Genomic DNA, 10,839 nt, shown 5'->3' with positions numbered 1-10,839 from the left:
TAAATCGCCCTCATCAACTCCCCCGACTTCCCCAGTACGTTTAAATCCAGAGTCGGAAGTCGCTCGAGTATTAACCGCTGCTACATACCCTAATATTTCAGACCAATCTACCATTGAATCCCCTGAAGTTCAAACTCTGATTCGCAAACTCCAGGGATTTTCTATTTTTACACAGAGGTCTGATAAATCTCAAAGCAGCGTGACTTCACAGTACAATCCTGCTCATCCCCTGACCAGATTAAAGAGTGAAAAATTTGAAATCCAGCCAACTGAATTCCCTCTCCCCACCAAGAAAAGAGCAAGGAAAACACCACCAGAGTCTGACAATGAGACTCTTTCATCTACATCGTCCATTTCAACTCCCTCACCGCGAAGTCAGCCACCCACATCTTCATTCCAAACCACTCATCCATCTTCCACAACCCCTCTTCTTCAATCGTCTAAGATCATAATATCTTCATCTTCCCAGCCTCAGGGATCATCCTCTGCACTTTCATTTACTAGCAGCTCAATGATGACCCAGTCTCCATGGAACAATCCTGGGGCAGTTTTAATGCCTCCACCCCTGAGCCAAATACCGGCCCATCCTGAGAAATGGCTACCCAAATTCAATCCAGAAGCAGGCATGCTAGCTGAAGAGCACATTAACAATTTCATGCTTTCTGTCAATCTCAACGGAGTTACCAACGAGGATGCTGTTGTCCGGCTTTTTCCCTATACAATGCAACGAACAGCCGGGTCATGGTACTTTTCATTACCTTCCAGGTCTATCACAAGTTGGGACATTTTTCAAAGTCAATTCCTTACCAAGTTTGGTGATGACAGATCAACGGCAACGTTAATCAATGACCTATCCAATCTTAAAGCCGAGGCTAGAGAACCCATCAAAGATTTCAATTTACGGTTCAATAAAATCCTCAACAAAATTCCCACTGCTTCCCAACCCAGCGAAGAAGTACGATGTGAATGGTATATTACGGCCTTACCATCAAACTTAGCAATCTTCGTGGATAGGGCGAATAAAACAACCTTAGTTGAAAACCTGACAGAGGCGATAGCAGTAGAGAAATGCGTAGTAGCCCTGGAAAAGAGATCTGCGATAGAGGAGCGTAAATCTAAAAAAATCACCTTCAAGGAAGACCCCAAGAAGAAACAAACGAAAGATCCTTTCGATTTGGAAGGATTGCAAAAAGTATTAAAGACCATGTCCAATGAGATGATTGACATAAAAAAACAAGTAGCAGAAACTTCTTCAAAAAATCCCTACAGAGCTTTTAAAAGAGGCCCTTCAATGGATGTGAAACCACCCAACGCTATCTCAAATGTTGAATCCGAAGAAGAGGAAGAAGAAGAGAGTACCACTGAAGGGCAGACCGATGACGAAGAAGTTGTGGAACTACAAGGAATGTGGGATTTCATCCTCCCACAAGAAGAAGATCAAGAAGCATTTCTGGTTAGCACACGAAGCAAAAATCAACTTGATCCTCCCCTAAATACCCCTAAGCAGAAGGGCGCAAGCCCTGCAGCAAAAGATAAAGTCGCAACAAAGAAAACGACTGCTAAAGTGACTCAATCTAGCCCAGTCCAACCAGATCAAACACCTCCATCAAGAACACTGATAGTGTCGGATGAAATGGAATACAATATTATTGATGACATGAAAAAGACTAGGGCTAATATCACTCTTTATGAATTGAGCAAATTGAAACATCAACAGAAGATAATGATGAAAGAATTACATGTCGTGCCTACTACATCTTTGCCTACAGCTGTAGCTTCCCACAACATTGGAAGACCTCCAACCAACACGATCAATAAGATGGATCCAAATGACATCGCCTTGATTGGAGGAAGATCAAGGTCTCACACTCCCCCTTTACTTCTCACTTATGAAATTTTCAATAAAAATGTGCACAATTGTTTGGTAGATTCTGGTGCTTCAACGAATATTTTACCCAGATCAATATGTGCCAAGTTGAATGTTCAACCACAAAAATCCGCAGTGCGCATAGTTCAGCTTGATCGATCTCAAGTCGAATTGATTGGTGAACTTAATCAAGTGACCATAAGATTGTCGTCTAACCCGAAGGTATGTCAGGTTATTGACATTCTAGTAGCTGATATCCCAGAATTCTATGGCTTAATTCTTAGCAGGGATTGGTCCGAAAAACTCTATGGATACTTCTCAACCGACTGGTCGCACATGTGGTTACCCTACAATGGTAGACCGAATCAAATAAAGGTTGAACGAGAGTTACACCAGAAGTACATAGTGACGGAATTGGAGGGAGAAAATGAAGCAATAGCATATAACAGCAGTATCATAGGCAATTACTCGGTAGATTCTTTCCTCGGCAATTTAAATGCTCATACATCACCTTACTTAGAAAATTCAGTTTTGTCCCAAGTCGAAAATTTTTCCCAAACTGATAATTCAAAGTGTGTTAATTTTGTAGATAAACCTGTAAATACATCTTTGTTTTGGAAATTATATTTTGATGGCTCTAAATCTAACGAAGGAGCAGGAGCAGGATGCGTTCTGATTAGTCCAGAAGGAAATAAGACCATGCTTACGTGCAGACTTGAATTCGATTGCACAAACAATACAGCAGAATATGAGGCCTTGGTGCAAGGCCTATACAAAGCAATCGGGCTGAACGTCAAGTATCTTCAAGTCTTCGGAGACTCTGAGATTGTCGTCAAACAGGTACGTAACACCATACATTGCCTATCAGGTCATTTGAAACACTATCAATCTTTAGTACAAGATCTGACTGAGCATTTTATAGCATTCAATATTTCGTCAATCCCAAGACTCCAAAACGCGAGCGCAGACCTTTTAGCTAACGTAGCCTCTAGACTTATTCCCTCCGAAGATTTTAGTCCGGATAGATTCTCAATAGAATTAATCTTTACACCGTCCATCCCTGACAACATTAAAAATTGGAGAGTATTCAATGACGATCCCGATATTGTTAATTTCCTCACTTCTGAAGGATCCTACTCCAATCAAATAATTGACGAAGACCATCACGATCGACAAATACAACAAGATAGCACTAATAATGCTATACCTAAATCGATGGTTAAGTTGGAAGACTTATACGACTTGAAAAGTCGGTTTAAAAGGTCTACCAATTCGAAGCTCTACAGTTCAACTCTGAACTACGAATTAGTAAACCTAGGAACCGATGATAAACCACAAAACGTTAATCTAGGCCACGGCCTAGCCCCTAAAGAAAAACTAGCGTATATTCGTCTTTTGAGACAATACAAAAATGTTTTTTCCGGGAATTACGATGAGCTGAAGACATACGACACTTCTATCATTCAACATACTATCCCTATGATTGACAACGAAAAACCTGTCCAACAGAAACTTAGAAAAATCCACCCCAATTTAGAAAATCAGATAAAAACTGAGCTAAATAAGTTATTAAAAGCTAGAATAATTTTCCCCGTCAAACATTCCAAATGGGTCTCCAATATGGTACCCGTTAGAAAGAAACACAGAGATATTAGAATCTGCATCGATTTTTGGAATCTCAACAAAGCCTGTCAAAAAGACAATTTTCCCCTCCCACCTATGGAGCAGATATTATAGGCAGTAGCAGGCTCAGAACTAATGTCTTTTTTGGATGGATTTTCACGATACAATCAAGTGTTGGTACATCCCGATGATCAGTTAAAAACCACATTTCGAACTAAATGGGGCACATACGCATATCGGAAGATGCCATTTGGTTTGATCAATGCCGGCGCTACATTTCAGAGAGCCATGGACATCGCATTCAAGGGTTTAGTCAATAAATCTGTAGTAATTTATTTGGATGATATAACAGTGTATTCCAAGCAGCGAAGCAACCATCTCAAAGACTTGAAACAAATCTTTCAACGATGTTTAAGGTATGGGATTTCACTTTACCCAAAGAAATATTTTTTCGCATTAAGTGAAGGAAAACTTCTAGGATTCATAGTCTCAAAATCTGGTATTCACATTGAGCTGGACAGAATCAAAGAAATTTCTGAAATATCCCTACCTCATAACAAAAAAGCCATGCAATCTTTCCTTGGTCAAATCAATTTCGTGAAGAGATTTGTCCCAGATTTTTCACGAATTGTTTCTCCTTTGCAAACCATGATTAAAAAGAATTCAAATTTTAAATGGGGTCAAGATGAGCATGAAGCATTCAACCTGATCAAACAAGCTATCATTAACGCTCCATCTTTAGCAACCCCAAATTTTTCAGAATCTTTTATCTTATACACATTTGCCTCAGAGAAATCATATGCCGTGATTCTAACTCAAGCAAATCAAGAGAAAGCGGAAGCTCCATTCGCATTTTTTAGCTCGAATTTACAAGGTGCTGAACTCAACTATTCAGACGTGGAGAAACAGGCATATGCTGTTTTCAAAGCGGTCAAATATTTCAGACCTTTCTTACTTAAAACCCATACTAAGGTCATAGTACCATTTCCAATGGTAAGAAATATTCTAATACAGAAGGATGTGGGTGAGAAAAGAGCAAATTGGATCACTGCTTTACAAGAATACGACCTTGAGATCAAACCAGCAAGCATTCTGAGAGGTCAAGGCTTCTGCAAAATGTTGGCTGGAGCATCGCAAATTCCTGAAAATTCATCTGAAGAGGTACAAATGTATGAGGTAAGCCTAAACGATGCAGAATCATTATATGCTGACACCATTTATTATCTTAAGAACGGGTATGCTCCATCACACCTGGATCACACCAAGAAAAGAGCTCTGAGATTGAAAGCTAAACAATATCATCTCATAAATAATGTTCTGTTTAAAAAGAATTATGATTCTGTTCTTCTTAGGTGTCTTGAGAAAACTAAAGCCGAAAAGGTTTTGCAGGAACTCCACGATGGACCAGCAGGCGGACACTATGCTGGAGACGCTACTGCACATAAAATCTTACGTGCAGGATATTATTGGCCCACGCTGTTCAAAGACTCACACAGTTACGTGAGGAAATGCCAAGTCTGCCAAACTACTGTAGGGAGACAAAAGAAACCGTCCATGCCACTACAGCTGGTAAACATCGAGCAACCATTCAGTCAGTGGGGCTTGGACATAATAGGTGAGATCGTTCCTCACTCTTCTAAGCAACATAGATACATCCTCACGGCAATAGATTGTTTTACTAAATGGGTAGAAGCAGTTCCTGTCAAGACAGCTAATTCTGAAAACATCATTGAATTCATAGATCAATTTATAATCACTAGGTTTGGATTGCCAACGGCTTTAATGTTTGATAATGCCTCATACTTTTCTGGGAATGCAATGACTGATTTTGCACTTAAAAGAGGGTTCAAACTGAAATATTCGGCCAACTACTATCCGCAAGGTAATGGATTGGCTGAGTCAACAAATAAAAACCTAATTAGGATTATTAAAAGAACAGTTGACCAGAACCAAAAGAATTGGCACAATGCTTTGGTAAATTCTTTATGGGCAGATAGAATAACGAAGAAAGCTTCAATCGGCACTTCTCCCTTTAATCTAGTTTATGGGAAAGAAGTGGTTCTTCCAACTCACTTAGTCATCCCCTCTTTGTCTTTAGTACAATACATCGATGAAGTATCTACTTCCTCCATACAACTAAGACAAATGGAAATAATTAAATTAGAAGAACAACGAGAACAAGCTAAGAAAACCCATGCTCATCACCATGTTGGCATTATGATTCTGGTATGGCTCTATGTTACAGATGTTGTACTTGATGGCAACACCCTCAAGTGGCAATGCTCTGATCAGGCTCTCAAAATGTTGAAAATTAAGAGGTACGCAGGAGAATAGTTCAAAAGGTGCGTACCCGCAGGTAAGCTGTGAAGGGACTGCGGCCGCACACGCAGGTCACCCGTTCAGAAGGTGCGTACCCCCAGTTCACTTACTTCAAGGCAGGGAAGCGCGCTCACGTGGGGTTTCTTATGTTTCGGCCCATGGTATTTAGCCCACCGTTCTTGATTCTATGGTTTTGGCCCGTGGTATTGTTTTATATTATTATTATTATTGAGCCCCATGTTTTTGGGCCCCTTGTATTGGTTATCTATGGTATTGATCCATGATTTTAGTAAGAGCTTGCCTATATAAAGCAAAGGAGATCACTTGGCTAAGCATCTTTTGCAAATTGAATATCTTAAGATCTGAAATATTGGGTTATTGTTTTAAAAGCTTGATCTATATAAAAGTGAAGTTGAAAGCGAATCTATGAAGGGTGATCTCTCGAGCGCATGATCAGATCTGAGCATCTGACTATCTGTGGCACACTGGGGGACTGCCAATTCGGCCCTAATCAGAGGTACGCAGGTGATTAACGGTGCAAGTGCGTGGGTAAGCAGAGCAGAAAAAGGAGAAGTGTGTGGGTATGCAGAGCAGAAGAAGGCGCAGTGCGTGGGTACACAGCGCGACAGAGGTTCAGGTGCGTAGGCACAGGGAAAGTACGCGGCGCTTCAGAAGCCGCAGGTGCGTAGGTACGCGGCGTGATAGCATCTGTGGGTGCATGGCTACAGTAGCAGTACGCGGTGTGATAGTATCTGTGGGTGCGTGCGGTACGCTGTGAAGCAGAAGGTTCTCTGCGGGTATACGCAGGGGAACAGAAGGCTCTCTGCGGGTATACGCAGGCCAGAGAAAGGAAAACTGCGTATCTGTATTAAGGCATTTATTTGACTGACTTTTCTCTGTTGATAAGGTGTTCTGGGTTTAGTTTACTGTTACTATTTACTGCAGTTGACTGGGTGATTTACTTGTACTTGATGATCTCTTGATGTTTATGGATCCAGTTTGAAAATTTATGAAAAGTGGTCCTTGAAAGAAAAGAAGTAGGGGGTTGTAGCTCCCTTCCAGAAGAGACTGGAAAACGAGAGAGAGTTGTAGCTCTCTGCAGGTTGCAGCCTGCGTACTAGTAAAGGACTGCACCAGTACAAAACCATTGTAAAAGGAGTTTCTAATTTGAAAGAAGATAGAGACATATTGCAGCAGGTGGTTTTCACCCACATTGGGTTTCCACCTTATATCTGGTGTTCTTTGGTGTGACTATCTGTTTTTCTTGTTCATGCTCATTATTTTATGGTACTGACATGCAAAAATAATTCAAAGTATAAATAAGGAAGATTTATTAAAAGAACTTGATAATACTGATTCACCCCCCCTCTCAGTATTATTTCCAACAATTGGTATCAGAGTAGGTCCTTCAGAGAAGCTTGATCGCTTGAAGGAAGATCATTCATCATGAGCAACTACGAGAGGGAAGCATCAATCAGGCCACCAATTTTTGATGGGACAAACTTCAATTATTGGAAGGTAAGAGTTACTGCCTATCTTCAATCTCTTGGTACAGAAGTTTGGGATATCATAGATACAGGCTACACTTTTCCTTCAGCTACTCCTACAGATATGGCCGAAAAGAAGAAATATGAAACAAATGCTAAAGCAGTCAATACTCTGCTGGGATGCTTATCTCAAACAGAATTCGTGAAGGTTATGCAATATAAATCCGCAAAAGAAATATGGGACAAGATTGTCTTGAGCTACGAAGGAGATGAACAGGTAAAGCGTGCTAAACTTCAAACCCTCAAGATTCAGTATGAGAATCTCAGAATGTATAATGATGAAAGTGTGGCTAACTATTTCCTTCGGGTAGACGAGATTGTTAATTGCATGAAAAACTTGGGTGAAGAAATAAAAGAGGCTATTGTGGTTGAAAAAGTTTTAAGATCATTGTCCCCCAAGTTTGAATCTAAAGTGTCTGCAATAGAAGAAAAGGAAAATCTACGAATTCTTACTATGTCTCAGCTACACGGAATTCTAACTGCTTATGAAATGAGAAAGGGAGGTCCATCAGACAGGAGAGAAGCTGCTTTCAAGGCTTCAGGCAAAGGAGACTACTATGAAGCAAGTTACATGCCAGAAGAAGAAGAAGAATCAAATTTTGTCAGAAATCTTCAACGGGGTACTGGAAGGTTCAGAGGTAAGTTACCTTTTAAATGTTTTGCTTGTGGAAGAGTAGGTCATTATGCTGCGAAATGTCCTCATAAGGATAAGATTGACAAAGGAAAGGAACCTGCTAGATGGAGCAAGAAACAAAATGCAAATAAGAAAAGCTACTACACTCATGAAGATAGTGATGGTCTATCAAATAGTGATGAAGATGAATGAGGTAATGACTATAAACTTTTAATGGCATTTGAAGATGATGATTACATGGATGCTATAGATGTGGATAGCTTTCATGAAGAAATTTCTAGACTCAAGACATGTATAGAAGAAAAGAATATGATCATTGATACTTTACAATTTCAGATTGATGAAAAGGAAAAATATCTTGAAAAATTAGAAGGTGAAATGGTTGGTCTTAGAAAAGAGATTGAGAAAACAAAGGCTATTAATCTTAAGTTTGTCAAAGGATCTGAAACTCTGGATGAGATCATCAAGGTACAGCGTTCTCCACTAAACAAGACAGGTCTGGGGTATAATGGAGAAACTTCTCAAGCATCCACCTCAAAGAGTTATCTTGATGCAGCAAGAAGGAATGAGCAAAAGCACAATGGAGATCACCAGGTAAAGCAGGGACCAAGTACAAATAAAGACTATCAGGCAAACCAGGGGAAATCCGTCTTAAGGATGAACAAAAGCTACAACCAGCCACAGGTAAAATCCTCTCAATTTGCTTCAAGAATGGATGACAATAGAAATTACAATCGTTTGGCCGGAAGATTTGATAACCGCAGAAGTTTCTTCAATGGACAATGCTTCTCTTGCCATAACTTTGGTCACAAAGCAGCTCAATGTGTTGCATATAAAACGATCATGACTAGAGAAGCTCAAAAACAAAGAAGTATGACCGGGATTACAAAAAGGACCTATAACAACTTTTCGGTTCTTGAAAATGAAGTTGAATGTTCTATTTGCAATAATTTTGGTCATGAAGATTTTGAATGCAGGAGCAGGTTTCAGCAGACAAAGGAGCAAGCCTCAAGCACCAAAACATGGAGAATAAAGGAACCACAAACAGAAAGATGTGGGATAGCATTTTATGCAGAGGGACAGGAAAATCTATGGCACATTGACAGTGGATGTTCGAAGCATATGACAGGTGATAAAGAAAAACTTGAATCATATTCTGCTCTAGAAAAGGGAAAGAAAGTTTCTTTTGGAAATGATACTCCTACAGCTATAAAAGGAAAAGGCACTGCTCAGTTAAAAGAAAAGGTCAAAGCTGGAAATGTTTTGTATGTTGATGGATTGAAACATAATCTTCTAAGTGTCAGCCAGATGTGTGATCAAGGAACCGAGGTGATATTTAGAACAAATGGATGTCTTGTTCATGATCTTGATACAGGTAAAACGGTGATCAAAGGTAAAAGAACTCAAAATAATCTGTACATATTTGAAGAAGGACAACAACAATGCTATCTAAGCAAGGATGATGAACACTGGTTATGGCACCGGAGGTTGGGGCATCTAAGCTTTTCACAAATAAGGAAAGCATGCAAATATCAGGCAGTTCGCGGTCTTCCAGATATCAAAATTCCAGACAACACCATATGCAAATCATGTCAGTTTGGAAAGCAAACCAGAACTAACTTTCCAGAGAAGGAAGGATCAGCTAGCATGCCTCTTGAGCTTGTACATACAGATGTATGTGGACCATTCAGGAAAAGTACACCTCGAGGAGAAGAATACTTGATATTATTCATTGACGATTTCTCCAGGTTTGTCTGGTTAGGACTTATGAAGCACAAAGATGAAGCATTCGAAAAATTCAAATCCTTTAAAGCCTTGGTTGAAAATGAATCAGGATACAAAATTAAGTGCCTCAGATCCGACAGAGGTGGGGAGTTTACCTCAAATGAATTTTTCGATTTCTGTGAAGAACATGGGATAAGAAGAGAATTCTCTACAGCTAGAACTCCTCAGCAAAATGGAGTAGTGGAAAGAATGAACAGAACAGTCCAACAAATGGCTCGTGCTATGCTTGATGAGTCTGGAACTCCTGCAACTTTCTGGGGTGAAGCTGCATATGCTGCGGTTGTTATTCTCAACAAAACAAATGTCCGGGTGAACAGCACTCAAACTCCTCATGAGCTCTGGTATGGTGAGACTCCTTCGGTAAAGCACTTCAAAATCTTTGGGAGCAAATGCTATATTAAGAATACTGATGAGCAACTTGGCAAACTTGAACCTAGAGCAAATGAAGGCATTCTTCTTGGTTATTCTCCACACAGCAAAGCATACAAGTGCTACAATAAAAGACTTGGAAGAATTTTTGACAGCATTGATGTAGTGGTTGATGAGAAGGGATACATTCCTAGGCAAGTAAATCATGAAGATATCGAAGAAGATGAAGACTACCCTCAAAGACAAAATGATGAAGAAGAAGAACCTCAAGAAGAACCAGAGGAGCAGATAAGGATAGAAGAGAAGACTCCATCCAGATATGTTCAGAAGAATCATCCAGAATCTCAGATTTTGGGGCAGAAAGAAGCAGGTGTACAAACAAGAAGAATAGTTGCAGAAGCTTCAAGCTATTTGGCATTACTTTCTTCCACTGAACCACAAAATTTGAAAGAGGCATGCAAAGATGAATGTTGGGTGAAAGCAATGGATGAAGAACTTGAGTAGATCGAAAAGAACAACACTTGGGAGCTGGTTCCTAGACCAAAGGATAAGAACGTTATAGGGAAAAAATGGGTCTTCAAAAATAAATTGAATGAAAATGGAGAAGTAATTAGAAACAAGGCCAGACTTGTTTGTAAAGGGTATGCGTAGCAAGAAGGAATAGATTTTGAAGAAACCTTTTCTCCTGTTGCAAG

The sequence above is a fragment of the Pinus tabuliformis genome, chromosome 1_1 (assembly GCF_031772625.1).
Source record: "Pinus tabuliformis cultivar Carrire ecotype Pingquan chromosome 1_1, CPIR1, whole genome shotgun sequence".
Taxonomy (NCBI): domain Eukaryota; kingdom Viridiplantae; phylum Streptophyta; class Pinopsida; order Pinales; family Pinaceae; genus Pinus; species Pinus tabuliformis.
The sequence above is the reverse complement of the archived record's forward strand: the minus strand, read 5'-3'. Positions refer to the sequence as shown.